This window comes from Diabrotica virgifera, chromosome 1 (genome assembly GCF_917563875.1).
Source record: "Diabrotica virgifera virgifera chromosome 1, PGI_DIABVI_V3a".
Classification (NCBI taxonomy): domain Eukaryota; kingdom Metazoa; phylum Arthropoda; class Insecta; order Coleoptera; family Chrysomelidae; genus Diabrotica; species Diabrotica virgifera.
In genome coordinates this window covers 162,957,332-162,976,603 of record NC_065443.1, presented here as the reverse complement: position 1 = coordinate 162,976,603, position 19,272 = coordinate 162,957,332, and the positions used below count along the sequence as shown (strand labels likewise).

The following is a 19,272-nucleotide window of genomic DNA, read 5'->3' as shown; positions in this document are numbered from 1 at the left end:
GGTGTGTGTGGGTGTGTGGGTGTGTGTGTGTGTGTGGGTGTGTGTGGGTGTGTGGGTGTGTGTGTGTGTGTGTGGGTGTGTGTGTGGGTGTGGGTGTGGGTGTGGGTGTGGGTGTGTGTGTGTGTGTGTGGGTGTGTGTGTGGGTGTGTGTGTGTGTGTGTGTTGAGTAAATGTATTGTTACTTAGTAAAGTCGACTTAAAACGACGACTTCTCGTGTTTACAAAGAGACGCTAATTGTATCCGAACTCCTGCGGTCCCTCCGGTGAGTACCGATCCCACAAGTATAGTAATACGAGGGAATGTTACCCTTCGGTATGGGGTTGGTTAGAAGGAATACACTTATTTATTCATCTGTACCTCATTGTTGCTAAATACAATGAAATGTACCCAGCTGATGACGACAATGACTACATTATATTCTAAACGGCAAACAAACCCCTACTTAGTTGAAACTCTCCCGTAATCTGACCTACTAATATGTACTAAATAATGATCTCGTGTTATCTTGATTTATTATACATGCGTGTCTATTTAAATTTTCACTTTCGATTTAATGTCAACCTTGCTAATATATGATTATGATATATCATAATATGCTTATGCTTAATCAGCGGGATCCTCTGGGTCACAGAATGAATGCTTGTGTCCCACATAGGTACGTTGTAATACATCGATGGTATTTATTATTATGTGACATAAACAATATCGTATTAAGTAATTAATCTTTTTTAAAAAGGATTTTTAGAAGTATCTGAATTATCTTGTTGCACCACAAATTAAACAATCATAAAAATATATTTAAACAGTGTAATTAAGTCATAGGCCTAATATTCTTTGTGCTACGTAACTTTTCGGAATGCACCGGTAAGCTACTGTCTCAGAGATTGAAAGGGGTGAGTTCTTAAAATAACATTTAATATTAACAAGTATTAATCATTGGGCGCCATCAACAAATCAAATATACTGCCATATGCCTATCCAAAAATAAAAAAATTACTTGCAATATCATTCCATTAGATATAAGTCGGTACTTACCATTTAGGTCATAGTTTGTCTGTATGCTTTTCCGACAATAAGGATCAGAGATAGATTGTGCAGAAGAAAAATACTTATACAAGTTTAAAACATAGTCATCGTTTATTTATAAAAAATAAATTTACTAGTTAAAAAAAAAACAAAACTGAATTGAACAAAACTGAATTGATATGAATGAATAAAAAAATTAAGTATTTCACGAGTTCAAATGTTCAAAGAAAAATAATTAAAACAGTTCGTTACAAGCACCTGGTGATCTGGGATTGTACTGTCGGCTGGAGGTCTAGAACGTTTCATCGCCGCCGTTTCGATGCCGCCAGTTCGATGCCGATGCCGGCCGATTCATCGCCAGTCAATTAATCGCTATCTGATATATTTCCGAATTTTCGACAGTTACAATTATTATTTATTTTTAGTATTAATTAGGAATTCTAGGAAATGCGAGATATGACGGCGATGAAATGGACTGGCGATGAACCGGCGGCATCGAAACGGCGGCATCGAAACGGCGGCGATGAAACGTCCCATTCCGTCGGCTAAGCTAGCGTAGGCCTTGTGTAGCTCGGCTGGAACTCCTGTTAACCAACACTTCACTGACACTTTACATTTTCTGTTATAAAGTACTATTGCACAAAGTTTTATTATACGAAAGATAAAATCGTTTTTTGTTTTACATATTTTATTCAAAAAAAAGGTAACTGCTTAATTAATTGTTAATGCAGCATTTCATCATTGTAATGATTTAAACATTGTTCACTTGAACACAGCAAAATTATGTTTAAATCATTGATTTTTTTTTAAATTAAAAAGTTGGGAACCACGTTCGGCGAACTCGCGTCAATTTATTCAACAACATTCTTTTCTTATACTGTCACTATGAAAGACTACATCTATGCCTAACTTTGGCACAGAACAAAAAAACTTGAGTTCACTCCATAACTGATAACTTAACTCTCTCTGCCAGACAGAACTTAACTGTCCTTCTATCCTCTTAATTCAAGGCAAGACTCTCTCTCTCAAACACAGAGATTGCCCTCCCACTTAACGACCACCGGATCTTTATTCAATTAAAAGAAATGAAATATTTCTTCTACCATTAAAGTAACCAGGGTATTTTCCAAAGTCACACCCTACCAGAAATCATAAGTCTCCTTCGACCAATCAAAAAAATATAGCAACATCAGCTATCGCTTTCGCGATTCTTACAAGACTGCAATCGTAAACATAATTGCAGCTGTGCTAACTTGATCTTATTGAGAAATAATGTCAACAAAATTCAGTCTCATCGTCGCCAAAATACATTAAATTCTTTTGATAATTTGCCGCAACAAGCACACTCTCCACTTGGTCAAAAACAATACATCGTCGTGGGAAACTAAAAAAGGATTGCGCAATACACATACGTCTTATTTATTCATGACTAACAGGGTAGGAACTGATATATTCGAACTGACAATAAAAACATATTTATTGCGTTTTCATCATCATCAACTGAATATTGATATAAATACAGAATTATATACAATTTACAAAAAATATACCTACAGGGTGTAACGAAAATACAGGTCATAAATTACATCACATATTTTGAGACCAAAAATAGTTCGAATGAACCTAATTTACCTTAGTACAAATATGCACATAAAAAAGTTACAGCCCTTTGAAGTTAAAAAATTAAAATCGATTTTTTCGAATATATCGAAAACTATTGGAGATTTTTTATTGAAAATGGACATGTGGCATTCTTATGGCATGAACATCTTAAAAAAGAATTATAGTGAAATTTGTGCACCCCATAAAAAATTTATGGGGGTTTTGTTCCCTTAAACCCCCCCCCCAAACTTTTGCGTACGTTCCAATTAAATTATTATTATGGTAGCATTAGTTAAATTCAATATTTTTAAAACGTTTTTGCCTCTTAGTATTTTTTCGATAAGGCAGTTTTTATCGCGGCTTCTTTTTTGCGGCTTATTGCGGCTTCTTTATTAATATGTTTACATAAAAATTTTATGGGGGTTTTGTTCCTTTAAATCCCCCAAATGTTTGTGTATGTTCCAATTAAGCTTTTACTGCGGTACCATTAGTTAAGCACAGTGTTTTTAAAACTTTTTGCCTCTTTGTATTTTTTCGAGAAGGCACTTTTGATCGAGATATTACTTCTTTTTTAATATGGTTCAAAATATACCTAAAAATGTAAATCATAAATAAATTTTCATATTATTACCAAGTCTCCATAATCGTACTAAGCCATATACAAATATGTGGTGGATTTGACAAATATTCAAAATATCTCGATAAAAACTGACTTTTCGAAAAAGTACTAAAAAGCAAAAAAGTTTTTAAAATATTGTGTTTAACTAATGGTACTACAAAAATAATTAAATTGGAACGTACACAAATGTTTGGGGGGGTTTAAAGGAACAAAACCCCCATAAAAATTTTATGGGGTGTCCAAATTTCACTACAATTTTTTCTTAAGATACTACTACCATAAGAATGCCACATGTCTATTTTCAATAAAAGATCTCTAATAGTTTTCGATATATTGGAAAAAATCGATTTTCATTTTGTAACTTCAAAAGGGCTGTGACTTTTTTTATGTGCATATTTATACTAAGGTAAGTTAGGTTCAATCGAACTATTTTTGGTCCTAGAATATGTGATTACATTTATGATCTGTATTTTTGTTACACCCTGTATATAGGTACAAGATTTACAAATATGTACAACGTATTTCACTAATCGTTAAACATTGTCTATTCTTGCTTAATTGCTTTCCTTGGTATCTCGTGAAACTTTACACGCGAAATTATATTTTATATTTTACGTTATTTCAGAGACTTTATCGCCGTATCCTAAAGGTATCATGGACCCCGAGAATCACAAATGTACATAGATGTCCTTAAAAGAATCAACGCCAACTTTTCGAAACCATCAAGAAAAGGAAAACGACGTTTCTGGGCCACATCATGCGAAACGAAAAATACCAGTTCCTTCAACATAATATAATCGAGGGTAAAAGTAAAGGCAAGAGAGGAATAGGACGCAAAAATATGTCCTGGCTCCTAAACATAAGGCAATGGACAGGGATTAACGACATACAGTCAGTGGATTTGCATCTGAAGAAGAAGAAGAGATTTAAAAAGAAATTATAACTTAAACTCTTAAAATTTATTTACGTCGTTAATTCTAATTCTTTACTAAACATTTAAGACATTTCGCTGTTCTCAAATTTTTCTCATTTTCTTCAATTAGAATTCTCTCTTCTTGTCTCCTTATTCTTGTCTGGTACTTCATAAATACATATTTCTTCATTTTCTTTATACTTAGTACTTTCTTCGTAGTGTATTATAAAACATAATTCTTCTTCATACTCATCTTTCTTTATTATATCATTTTTCATAATTCTTCATTTATATATCATTTATCATCATTCTTCTTCTCTAAGTAGATTTCTTAGAGAAGAAGTTTCTCTAATTAGTTTTTATCCATTGATTGCTTGAGCAACTTAAATATGATTAGCAATGTAATTTTACAAACATCTTATATTTTTGAACATTTGTTCTTCGTTTTTTGTTCCAGCTTCGTTTGTACTTTGTAAGGAGCTTTTATAATTTAGTATAAGGGACTTTTCATTGACGCTCAACTGATATTTGAAATGCATCACTAAATCCATAACTAAACAAAAAGTGTGTACTCTAGTACAGTTGAGTCTCTGAATCTTTACCCGTGCGTCATCATTTAAAGTATACGAAATAAGTCGATGATAAGTCGGAGTAAGTGACTTGCTGTTGCGTTTAGTAAATTTCAATTTCCGACTTATCATCGACTTATTTCGTGTACTTTAAACGACGACGCACGGGTAAAGATTCAGGAAGTCAACTGTATACAGTGTATCCATAAAGTAACGCATAAATTCATTATTTCGTAAACCGGCCAATTTAACACGTTGACGGACAGAACGTCTATATAGACGTCTAACTCCATTAATGTAATGTGACACAACGTCTATAGACGTTGCATTTTTCCCTATTTTTCTTTGCAAAATACATATGTCACAATACTTGCTTATACATTTGACGCTCTGTCCGTCAACGTGTTAGGGAAAAATCCCGAAACAGGTCGATTTTTATTTTTATATTACGATTTTTTGGCATCTACATATATCATACTAGTGACGTCATCCATCTGGGCGTGATGACGTAATCGATGATTTTTTTAAATGAGAATATGAGTCATGTGATAGCTTATGTGAAAGGGTATTCAATTCTCTATTCAATAATATAAACATTAACATCATTATTTATACAGGGTGTTCAAAAACAAATTTTTTAAATTAAATTAATTGAGACAAAAAGAAGAATGTAGGTAATTTATTTAATTCAAAATACGTTTTACTGTTGTCAGAAAACAGGCAAAAATTGTTTTTCACCAAAAAATTTTACAAATAAACAATGCTTTTCGCTTAAACGAAATGTTCAAACTGTCAAGAGGGAGATGGGTAGCAGTTTTGACATTGAATTTAAGCGAAAAGCAATATTTATTTGTCAAGTAAACATTTTTTCCTGTTTTCTGACAACAGTAAAACGTATTTTGAATTAAATAAATTACATTCATTCTTCTTTTCGTCTCAATTAATTTAATTGAAAAATCTTTTTTTATCACACCTTGTATAAATAATTATTTTAATGTTTATATTAGTGAATAGAGAATTGAATACATTTTCAAATAATCTATCACATAACCCCTATTCTCATTTAAAAAAATTATCGATTACGTCATCAAGCCCAGATGGATGACGTCACTAGTATGATATATAGGCCAAAAAATCGTAATTTAAAAATAAAAATCGACCGGTTTCGGGATTTTTCCTTAAATTACCCGGGTTTACGAAATAATGAATTTATGCGTTACTTTATGGACGTACTTACTGTATAAATTAAACAGGTCGAGTAATTTTCAACGATATTTTTTAGTTCTGACATTGATTTTTTATTTTATTTTTAAGGTGAAGGTAAAAGTGTTAAACAGAAGTATACCCATAACCACAAAACCACAAATTATTAAAATCATAGTATTTTTATAATATTGCTAATTTAGTGCTAAAATGTGATACGAGGGAGGATAAAAAATAAAACTCTTCTGCAAAAATCAGTGCTCGAATTGCTCGAATGCAATTGCTCGAAATCAATTGCTCGAAAGTGAATTGTTCGATATAAAATTGATCGAAATACAAATTGCTCGAATAAAATTATATATCCAAATATATTTTTCTACGAGCGTGCAAAAATGTCTACTTTCGCGCACGCATTTTAGTTTAGAAAGTTTCACTTTTCCGCACGCGTGTTAGTTATCCGCACGCGTGTTACTTTTCCGCACGCGGTTTTTACTTTTCCGCACGCGTGTTAATTTAGATATGTTAATATGGCCTTAAAGTAATTATAATACATGCAATAAATTAATATTTAGATATTATTTACTAATTAATTTCAAATATATCTTATCGTGTTCCTGTTTTAATGAAATTAACGCGAAAATTCGATGAAATAAAATTATTTTGACATAATATTCGAAAGTCAAATCGGTAGACAATACCAGTCGTTTTAAATTATCGTCATGGAAACCAAGATCGTCGTCATGCTAACTAATTATATTGAAAGTTTGGTTTTGACAACCTTGTCAAAGAATTAATTTGTGTATGTATTTTCAGTAGTAATTGCACAAGAGCTCTTAAATTCTATATTAATTTCAGAGGTCGAGTGCAATTTGTTACGATTATTTCATGAATAAATCTGTTCAAAACCAAAATTTTATTCTAATTTATTTATGTAAGTACCATTAAACACACAGTTTTTATAAATATTTGACGTTTGAAAGTCATCACTTTTATAATTTTTAAAACACTAAATGTCATTAATGTCACTGAATGTATTTTTTCGTAGCAACGAAGGGCATCTGACGTAATATACTTAACGACGGGAGATTATCAAAAATTATCGATTTAATTCACAGATCTGTAGCTTTCTATTGGTCAGAATCTCCTATGAATGAAATAATCATATTAATTAAATTAATTGATTAAGATTTGGTAATTTTTTAAAGACTCTTAGAAAAATTTTTGTTCTTAACTCTTGCAGAAAGTCTCATTTCCGCACTCGACTGCTTGCCGAACTCCCGCTTCGCGTCGTTCGGCAAACTGCAGTCGCGTGCCGAAAAGAATGACTTTCTGCACTTGTTAGGAAAATAACTATTTCACAATAATGCAATAGTTATTTTTCTAACTAATGCGGAAAGTGATACTTTTACGCACGAGACTGCCGTTGACCCTAACGACGCGATAGCGGAGTTCGGGCAAGCAGTCGAGTGCGGGGAAGACACTTTCCGCATAAGTTAGAAACAATATTTTTTCTAGGGCCGTACGTTTGGAAAAAAGCCGCAAAAAATAGAGTTATATCAATTTTTATTTAGAAGTGAAAATACACAAATTAATTATTTGGCAATTTTGTCAAAACCAAACTTTTAAATAATGGGTTACCATGACGACATTGGTTTCCATGACGACGATTCAAAACCATTGTAATTTTCTACTGATCTGACTTTTAAATATTATGTCAAAATAATTTTATTTCATCGAATTATCAGTAGTAATTGCACAAGAGCTCTAAAATTATCGAATTTTTCCCGAGTGACACTTTGACAGTTTTAATTTCACGACCCGAAGGGGAGTGTGAATTAAAACATCTAAAAAAAGCATTGGGATCGAACAAATATGCACTAGGGGTTAACCAACGATCTACACGTACAAAAAGTGTCAACATTTTAGCAAGTCATGACGGCAAGTTAATTTTTAAACAAGATAATCTTGAATTGGACTTTGACCAATAAAACAGTTGTCCACTCTCTTTCCCTGTTTTTATGCTTTACTGTATATTGGATAGAAAACGTAATGTAAATAACCATACATAACATAATCGATGTTCCTCTAATACCGGAAGGTGTCGAGGTGTCTTCTTTACTCGTTAAGTTGTGCTCACTACGGAGAGCAATGGATTGTATCCTCGCTCCGACCCTTGCTCCCTGGTATTTACATTCGTTATATTCGTGAATTCTCGCATTTAAAATAATGTATTTATTTTACATAGCGATCGATAATATAGTTTCGATCTTAAACAAAAATTGTAGCTAACTTTGCGCTTCACATTACAAAATTAGTTAGAATGTTACAGGGTGTTCGATAACATAGTGGCGGACCAAACTTTTATTTTTTTTTAAATGGATTTTAAATATTTTATTTTATATTCAAAATCTTCTTACTTCCCCATCACAAAAATATAAAGGCTTGTTATGTTATACAGGGTATTTACAAAGTTATAACCAATGTTCTATGAAAATCGTAATAAATTCAGCTCCCTGTATAAATAAAAATAAGCACAACAGCAATAGTCGAGGAAATAAAGCTGAAAAAATGGCAAAACCTCGCAATTTTTTCGTCCAGCATCGATTTGTACAAAAATTTGGGATTAGGGTCATTACACCCTCTAGTTCATTTTCTATATTAAGTCGTTGTACGCTTTTGTTTTTTTAAGGGTGAAAACTACCCCTAATTGTAAAAAATTAGAAAATAATATCTTAAACTTTAATATTGTCAACATTTGGTTCTTATTAGTTACATAATGATTGCTTTATGCTTTAAGATATACTATCATAATATTTCAACCCTTAAAACCACCCTTGTTGGAGCTATATATAAAAAATTTACGTATCCTAAAATAATAGTTTCGGCTTGCATCGATTTACATAAAAATTTGGGATTAGGATCATCTCACCCTGTACTTCATATTCTATATCATGCTTAAGGTCGTTGATTATTTTTAGGCGTGTAAACTACCCCTTATTTTGAAAAATTATATAAAAACATTGTAAACTTTAATATGGGTAAAATTTGGTTTTGATGGGTTAAATAATGATTGTTTTATAGATTAGGATATAATATCATAATATTTCAACCCTTAAGAACCACCCCTAATAACATTACAGTTTTTATAAGTAGATATTTTAATAGATCTATACAGAAAAAAAAAGTAGAATTAAAGAATTACAAAAACATTTATTTAGACAAAAATACGAATTTGCAAATATGTACGAATACAAATACAAATAGTTTTTTAGTCATCTTCCAGTATACGAACCGGTTCTGTGGTATTATACATACATTGAAAAGTATCCATAAGCGGACTATCCGAATTTTCCGAATTTTTCAAACTGGTTTTATAAACATAGCTCCTTCATTTTTGTCGATAAAAAGATTTTTCATTTTTGAAAGGCTTTGTAGGATTTTTGAAGACTTATAAGACTGTGTAAACTAAATTCCGTAAGATCCCTTAGTTTTTAATTAGGGTGGGTTTAAAGGGCTCGAATAAGGGGGTGTTAGCTTGTAAATAGAGGCTTTAAACAGCTATATCTCGCTAACTGTTCACTGTAATGAAAATCTATGCACAAGAAAATTTAAGTTAATAAAAAAGCTACAATTTAGTAGTTCATCATTTTTTTTCGTATCTCCAGTATTTTCGGAGATATTTTGAAGTAAAGGTGAAAAATGGGAAATTCCAAAAAATTAATTTTTCTTTAAACTCCAATTTTTCTAAAATTAGGCCTTTCAAATAGGTAAAACTTTTTGGGTGTATTGATAATACAAATATAAAAGGAATTACAGAAAGGTGAAGACCAATTTTTAATTAGGAGGGCAGTTAGGGGATGGTTTTCACTAATTTTTTCATAGAGAAAAGTAGGTACCTACCTTTTTTTTGATCATAAGTCGCTTAATTTTCAGGCTAGAAACTTTTTATTATTATCTTTTGAAAGGCCTGACTGTACACTTAAAAAAAATTATTTAAGTTTTCCTCGAAAAATGCAAAGTTTTTCCGTTATTTTACATTGAATATTTCAAATTATGCATTTGACGAAAAAAGCTAACTTTTAACATGCCGTATCTAGGTTTGTGTTGGTCTTAAAGATATTACAGTAACAGAATTTGGTTTGTGTTACTAAAAGATATAATTTTGATATCCACAGTTTTTTTGATTAAATGCATATTTTTCGAGGTATTCTCAAAAAACCCTCTAAAAAGTCGATTTTTTCATCGAAAAACTGTTACATTCAAACGCGAATAACTCGAAAAATATAAGTTTTACGAAGAAAATGTAACAGACATTATTTTCTTAGAATTACCTTTTACATCGATTTCCATGGCTAAAATGTAATAAAAAATTCCCGCCCCCGAGATGGGGTGGCAACCACCCCCAAGGTTTTAGCGTACAGCGGCATGATATAGAAAATGATCCTTGGACTAATCCCTACCTTCTGTGAAAATTTCATGTAAATCCATGCTGGACGAAAAAATTGCGAGCCAAAATGCTTCATTTCCTCGACTACAATGGTTTATTGGTGCCATATTTTTTGTTGATTGTCAAAATTTATAAAAATGGTTGCTATTGTTAATATTCTTTATATCGAATACAGGGTGAGTCAAAACGCAAGTACATTATTTTCACAGTAATTAATTACTGTGTAAATTAATTACATGGTACATTAATTAATTAATTCACAGTACATTATTTTCGCCCTAATTAATAACTTGCTCTGAAAAATGAAAATATCTCAAAAACTAACAAATTTAGGCATAGGGAATATTATACAAAAATTAAAGTACGGTAATGATTTTTTTCGATAGTAATATAAAATACAGGGTGTTCCATTTAAAATTTCTGAGAAAAGAATGTACTTGCGTTTTGACTCACCCTGTATTCGATATAAGGAAAATTAGCAATATCAACAATTCTTAAAAATTTTCACAATCAACAAAAAAATATGGCACCAATAAACCATCGCTGTTGTGCTTTTTTTTATTTATACAGGGAGCTGAAATTGTTACGATATTGATAAAAAATTGGATATAACAAACCTTTATATTTTTGTGATGGGGAAGTTAAGAAGATTTCAAATATAAAATAAAATATAGAGTGTTTCATTAAAAAAAACGTAAGTTTGGTCTGCCACTATGTTATCGAAATCGTAACAATCTAACTAATTTCGTAATGTGAAGCTGAAAGTTAGCCACAATTTTTATTATCAACTTTTATTGCTATCTATTACTATAGCGGATCTACTGAGCTTTATCACACTCATCAATCACCCTGTATATTGAATTTAAATTATTTTAGGACGAAACATTTTTTTGTCATTACTTTTTAAACCACAGAAATGTCTGGCAATTACAGTTCATATTTCTTATAATGTTTAAAAAGTAATGACAAAAAATTTTTTCGTCTTAAAATAATTTTAAATTCGATATGTTTACCTGCACAAGTGTGCTGCACAGTAATAAATACAAAATGTAACAGTAGCTAGATGGCCGGTACGGTGTTCGAGGAAGCATAGGGAACAATATATGAAAGAAGCAGCCGTCTTAAAATGATTTTTTTTTCGACGTTGCTAGCTCCTGGTCCAAAACAAGTTTCAGATGTTGCTGCTGCTAGGTTTCGAACTTCATCGCAATACTTTTATGATGTATTTGAGAAACGAATGGTCAGCTGATAACGTGGTGATCCATCGCAAACTACTTGGCAATATAGGTATACTTCATCTCACTAAAATATTCAAGGCTATGTTGCTTTATATCCAATTTCTGTCATTTGACATGTTCTACGTGTCGGACTTATTAAAATGCTTAACATATTTGTCGGACAAACATTTTTTCATATATTATATAAAGTTCGATTTTGAATAAACTTAAATACAACTTGCTAGTTTTCACAATCAAAAACTTATCAGGATGACAAGTTCCAAAATTACCCCCTCTGTGGCTCAGTGGTAAGAGCGCCTACCTTTGGATCGAAAGATCTGAATGGTCGTGAGTTCGAATCTAACCAGGGTCAGAAATTTTTCGTTTATTATAAATTAATAAATGAAAATAGTTTCTGTACTTGTGGGATCGGTACTCACGGGAGGGACCGCAGACGTTCGGATACAATTAACGTCTCTTTGCAAAGACAATGACGTCGACTTTGCAAAGTAACAAGAAACTTACTCAACACACATACACTACACATGACACTAGGTACCTAACTGCAAAAATTCATCGTACCTACCTACCATGCCAATGGCCATTAATTGTCGAGGCATTAGCTAAACAAAAAAGGAAAAGTTCCAAAATTAAAATCACGTTCCACAATTAAAACTTCCCCTGTTCCAGTGTTCCCATAGATCAAAGTTTGTCCGACTAGAGACAGTGTTACTAACAAATTTTCAGTTTGCTATTAATCAACTTTCTTTGGTACGCGGAATCCAGGCCTAGAAGGAACAATCGGTGGAGATACCATTATCGCAAAACATTTTAGTAGAATTATTAAAATATTAAAAGGTAAAGTTTTCAATCCTAATAGCAACATTAATAATATTGAAAAATATTAAAAACATTACTAAAAGATTTTTAAATTGAAATCTTATTGGTCCATTTCCCTGGTGACACCTCCAAGGCTTCTAAAATTTGCAAGCCAAACGGATGCTGCAGTAAAGACAAAAGGAAGGAATTCTAAACGTTGCAATTCACAACCCCCATCTGCAGCTTGATAAAGTTCCAACGGAAAATGGACCTAGTTACTCTAAAGGAGTAATGCCAATATAAAATAAAAATGTATACCATTTTTATTACTTACTGAACTTATTTACTGCAGCATCCATTTGGCTTGCAAATTTTAGAAGCCTGGGAGGTGTCACCAGGGAAATGGACCAATAAGTTTTTAATTTAAAAATCTTTTAGTAATGTTTTTAATATTTTTCAATATTATAAAGGGTTGAAAACTTTACCTTTCAATTGCCAGATGACGCTAGTCACCTAATACATACACGTCAGTTGCAATGTGGGGATAAGCTTTCATGGTTGGTCACTTCGAGTAGAGAGCAGCAGGCCTACGCCTCTTCGATGATGACTCCAATAAGAGTCGAAAATCGTCGATTCAGAGTGCTGGACTGCGCTTCCTATTGTAAGTGAAAAATAAGATTGTTTTGCCTTCACATTGCAACTGAATAAAAATGGTGTATACATTTTTATTTTATTAAAATATTCTGTTTTAAAACAAAAAATGTCAAACATTATTCAGTTAAAAATGTAATTTTTATTACAATCTATATAAACATGATGTTTAAGTGCGAGGAATAGAATCATCCGCATGCTAACACGCTGGGGGGAGCGCAGCTACAAGTATTGAAAAAAATTAACTTTTACACTGTGTTTTACGGCAAGCGAGTATGATTCTCCAGTGTGAAAGGCCTCAGTGTAAGCCAAATTAAACCTATTCCGTTCCTGTCTCTTTATATACACCCTAGTTGGCATAGCACCACCACATGTAAGAAATTTAGTGGTCGCTAAACAAGAAGAGAGGAAGAAGCAGAAAATACAGCTCAGACACCCGATTTATAACTTTACTATTGTATATTTTCTCTAATTAAAACAACTTTTCTCAAGAACACGTCAAGACAGACGCAGTGAACTATGAAGAGTGTGTACCATTGAATATTTAACTAGGGCGAAAGTGTCAAACTGCAGGAGTAACATATTCAAGTGGTGCTATACTGTCGATGGCCATTGTGATTGTAGAGAGATTCAGGGTCCAGATCATATATTAGTTTGTTCAGATATACCCTCGGTTGTTGAAATGATTTCAACGACCGTGCTAAGAGGCATTCATGTACCATCTCCTTTCAAAATATTGGTTACCACCATAGCTATCATAATTTTATTCACTGCCACCCTAAATAGCATGCTTGTATCAACCCCATACCAATCTCGCAAGTTCTTTAACCATGAGGTACTTCTTCGTCCTAAACTGCGTTTGCCTGCTATTTTCCCTTGCATAATGTTTTGTAGCAACCTATATTTGGGACCTCTTATTATATGTCCGAAATACTCCAGCTTTCTCTTCTTGATGCTAATCTCAGTAGTCTTGCTAAGACGTTCTAGTATTGTGTGTAGTATTCTCCACCCAAGAAATTTTAAAATTCTTTTATAGCACCACATTTCGAAAGCCTCAAGGCGATTTAGATCGAATTTATTCACAGTTAAGGACTTCGACACCTGGACACCATAAAGTAAGACCGAGAACACGTAGCAACGACTTAGGCTGATCCTCAATGCCAATTTTAGATTTCTGTTACATAGTACTTTAGACATCCTTCTAAAAGCGGCTCTGGCCTGCTCTATCCTAGATCTAATTTCGCCGTAAGTCTCTGCATTACAATTTAATTGATATACAAGTAAAAAATTTGATTAACTTGCTCAAGTTTGGTATTATTTACATATATTAGCGGTTTTATATTCTGTTGTTTACTTATTACGGGTATTTTGGTTTTCCGTATATTCAGATCCAGACCTGCTTTTACAACTCTCAACCACACAATTAAGTAATGTTTGCATATCTTCTTAAGTAGAAGCTAGGAGTACTGTATCGTCAGCATATCGAAAATTACTGATGACTTTACTGTTCACAATTATTCCTTGTTGTTTTTCAGAAAATGCATTTCTGAAAATTCTTTCGGAGTAAACGTTGAAAATCAGGGGCGATAAGAGGCATCCCTGCCGTAGTCCCCTTTTAATATTAAGAGCTTGTGATTCCAAACCATCTACTAACACTGATGTTGTTTGATTCCAATACAAATTTGCAATTATGCGAACGTCTCTACCCTCCAAGCCAATGTCTTTTAGAATTTCGATTAAATTGAGTGCTAAACAAGATCAAACGTCTTTTGGAAATCAATAAAACAGCAGTATATAACAGCATAATTCTGATGTAATAAAATATGATTGATGGGATGTGTGCTACAACCACGGCAAGTAAGTGGTCTACCTAAGTGATAAAAAAGGCATAAGATATTGGGAAGAATGGTTGAAAGATATCATGTAGTGTTTATAGTTAAATAATAATATTCTACGACAAAATGTTTCAGAAAAATTATTTAGAAAAACTTGATTATATTGGTGCACCCTCGTATACTGTTTATTTCGGTGTTTATAAAAATACCAAACAAAATTAAAATCTTTGTCATTTGATACCTTTTTAGACACTGCAAACACTGTTAATATGAATTGTGCTAATAAAATGTAATAACACAGACGCATATTATTTATTGTTAAATTTCAAGGGACTCACTACTTGATTGATGTTAAAGTGTAGTTATGCATAGTTAGACAGTAGTTTGGGTGGCTGTTATTACTAGTACGTGTTTAAGGTATGTTATTGCATGTTATAATAATTTTTTACTTGGCGTTGTTCCGTCTTTTAAAAACGTTTTTCTATTCTCATACTATAATATATCAATTATGATGTCACTACCTGTATCATAATGAACTTCATTTAATTAAGATACAGATTTTTAACCAAATCAATAAATTTGAATATATTTTTTGTTGTGAATGATCATAGAAAAAATAGTGTATACAACTTGCATTCAATTATCATTATGAAGCTCGTACTCTATACGAAACTCGCCGCATACGGCTCGTTTCGTAACCCTCATACTCGCTTCATAATGGCCGTCATTAAATGCTCGTTGCATAATATACTATTAAGGATCTGTGCCAATGACAAATTATAACTTATTATTATAAAATAACCACTACCTATAAGTTTATATCAGGTTTACCGATTTCCTGTTTCCTAATCAGCAATCAGCAGCCTTTCTTTTTAAACAACTTGTCCCTTTTAAAATTTGTGACCATTTATAAATTTAATATTTCCATCTTTTTCTAATTACAGTCCTCTTAAACTATTCTATTTTATTGTAAGATAATCAGTAGATAAATAATCAATCTTCACATCGAATGTTACCAATAAATCTGCCGGTTTTCATTTTTCCTTATTTTCTTTTTAGCCCGATCAAAGAACAATCTGACCACAAAAAAATAAAAGAAAGATGAATATTTGGAAATAGTTATTTGAAACTGTCTATATAAGAAAAAGGTTACAATTCTATGACCCCTCAATTTCACAAAAATCGCAAAATACCACCTTCTCGGGGGTTAAAAAAATATACATTCAAAATAAATCCGGGATTGGATAAAATGACTAATTCTAAGCAACTTTTGTTCTATAGAGTTTTTTCACTAAGTTAATACTGTTCGAGTTAGTTAGCAAAAATAGACATGTTTTTGGACGGTTTTTCACAAACAACTCAAAAAGTAAGTCTTTTATCGAAAAAAATATTCTTAGCAAAAATATAGCTTATAAAAAAGTGAAAAAATGGTGTATGTATGAAGTCTGTAGGCCCAGTGAAAGCAGGGTTGTAGCTAATAAAAAGTAGGTTCTTATTCCTCAAATTCCAAATCGAATATTTCAAGGTGAAATAACCAAAATACAAAGCACTTTTCGGGGAAAATTTATTACAACTTTTTTAAAATGTTTAAAAAAAGCTTTTTTTGTTATTTAAAAGAAAAACTTCTAACATTAAAAGTAAGTAAGTTACGCTCAAAATATAGTTGGCCCCTTTTATTTTTTGGTAAAAAGAATAGCGAAACTCACCCCCTAATTGGCATCCCAAATAAAATTAATCGTTACCGCTTTACAAGTTACTTTTACACCAGGGAAATAAGTCAAAAATATACCATGTTCGGGACACTTGAGCAGCCAGGTTGCAAATGGGTTTTTTGGGTACTATATACCTAATACATTATAAATACAAAAATGTCCGTCACAGTTTGGACGAGAAATTTAGTTATTAACAAATAAGGGTCAAAAATGGGAGTTTTTTCGTTTAAATCGATACAGGTAAAAATAGGGTAATTAAATATCTTATTTATAATATTTTTCTTTTAGCAGATGAGCCAAGGTTTAAAATAGCGCTTTTTGAATTTTGGTTCGATCATTTGTTGCTTCGGATATTGCAAAATAAAACTAAAATTTCGAAAATAAAAAAATTGTTATAACTTTTGCGAAAATAAATCTAAGACTTTCATATTGCACGAAAAGTTGAGTCAAACAGTCCACACAATGCACAAAAATTTTTAAGACGAGTCGTCAATTAGTTTAAATTTTATTCAATTTTTTCATCGAAAAGAGCTTTTCTTTTGCAATGTTATTGTTCAGAAAATAATAATGATATCTCAATTCCGTGAAAACAATGTGAAAGAAGAATAGTCATATTTTCTTCAACGCATTTAAAAAATCATTAAAAAGTCATTCTTATCACTGAGAAAATATTTTACTAAAATAGAGTCATTTTTGGCTTATAAACAATTTGAATAACTTTGTTAATATTGACTTTAGGCTAAAACTACAATGGGATTTGAAAAACTGGTATTTTTATACGAATTTTCAAAGAAAAACTTTTTGCCTTGGTTAACTTCCACTTTTTTTATTTAATTGACGGCTACTTTTACTTTGTTTATAACAATTAAGCAACCTAACTTGAGCTATTTTGAAGTTGAAGATATATAGTTTATGTGTAAAAGTTTGAGTAAACTTTAAACCTCAACAGAGTGGCTAATAAAGTTTTAAAAATGGCGTCCGAACGGAATTAATTCGTGGTCGATGGAGGGGAATTAATAAAATCCGTGCATTCAAAAAATGAAACTGATTCTGCAAACATATGCTGCGATTAATGTCGCCGGAGCTTGTTGATGGATTTTGATCATAATTTTTTAAATTTTTATGTACTCGTAGTCTTATAGAGTACGTTATGTACACACATCCCCACCTAACGTTACAAAATGTTAGGGGGAACTCCCCTTATCACTCAGGGATATGAAAAATAGAATACGACCGATTCTAAGACCTACCGAATATACATATATAATTTCATAAAAATCGGTCAAGCGCTCTCGGAGGAGTTTGGAAACTAACACTGTGACAGGAGAATTTTATAGATGTAAATATATAGATGGCTATTAACAAATAGGGGTTGGTGATAAAGAGTGAAAATTAAGGGTTGTATGTATTTTTTAATTCTACATCATATAAATTTAAGGAAGATAATTTTGTCCAAAAAAATAAAAAAAAAATGTCAGGGGGCAGCCCTTCTTATAACTTATGGGTCTAAAAAATAGATTAAAACCTCTCCTCCGTCCTATAAGATATACGTGTAAAATTTCATAAAAATCGACCAAGCCGTTTCGGAGTAGTATGGTAACTAACACTGTTACAGGAGAATTTGATGTATATAGAAGTAACTGCGAATTAAATAATAAAAGTGGCTAACTTTGAGTCTAATTAACCTAGGCAAAAAGTTTTTTTCTGAAAATTCGTGTAAAAATACCAGCTTTTGAAATTCTAAGGTAGATTTACTCTATAGTCAATATTAACAGAGCTATTCAAATTGTTTATAAGCCAAAAATGACTCTATTTTACTAAATTTTTTCGGAGTGATAAAAATGACTTTTTAATTAATTTTTTTCAACAATTTGAAAATTTAACTATTCTTCTTGCATGTGGTTTCCACAAAATTGCTTTGTCATTATTATTTTCTGAACAATAACATTGAGAAAAAAAGCTCTTTGCGAAAAACAAATTGAATAAAATTTAAACTAATTGACGAATCGTCTTAAAATTTTTTGTGCATTATACGGAATGTTTGACTCAACTTTTCTTGCAATATGAAAGTCTTAAGGCCATTTGTGCAAAAGTTATAGCACATTTTTTATTTTTGAAATCTTAGTCTTATATTGCAATTTCCGAAGCAACAAATGATCGGACCAAAATTCAAAAGTGCCATTTTAAACCTTGGCTGATCTACTAAAGTACGAATAGTGATGTGAGTCGAGAATATTTCCAAGCGAATATTCGCGAACATTGGAAAGTTGCCGAGAATATTCGCCTATAAAAAATGGAAATATTCTCCTGACCGCGAATATTCCCGGAAACTTTCGATGGAAAATTCTCGAGAATATTTCCGAGAACTTTTGAGAATGTTTTCGAGAATATTTCCGAGAACTTTCCATAATATTTCCGAGAACTTTTGAGAATATAAAGCATTTACATTAGGCATTCAGTGTGATGGCTGGTCAAATATAAGAAACCAATCTGTTATTAACTTTAAGGGCGTCTAGACGCCGCGATACATGCGAGCAATTTATTGTGACGATAAATTGCTACGATTTATTGTTTTTTTAAGCTGTTTAGACGCGATAAATTGTTGCGATCAATTAAGTGGTGTTGAGGCGCCGCGCCGTGATAAATCTTAGCAATTTA

At 32.0% G+C, this 19,272-nt stretch overlaps 1 protein-coding gene across 9 annotated transcripts in view; it reads left to right on the top strand.

Moving 5' to 3' along the window:
* Positions 1-19,272, top strand: part of LOC114336930 (uncharacterized MFS-type transporter C09D4.1) — a 467,061-nt gene that overhangs the window by 26,009 nt on the left and 421,780 nt on the right. For 4 of the 9 annotated variants that reach the window (XM_050641711.1, XM_050641713.1, XM_050641706.1 and 1 more), the window contains exon 1: positions 15,184-15,319. The exons of 2 other annotated variants lie outside the window; for them this stretch is intronic. The gene's annotated coding sequence lies outside the window, so the exon portion shown is untranslated. Of the gene's footprint in view, positions 1-15,182; positions 15,320-19,272 lie in introns of those variants that run through there. 3 more of the 9 variants (XR_007695792.1, XR_007695791.1, XM_050641715.1) reach the window with 1 other exon arrangement.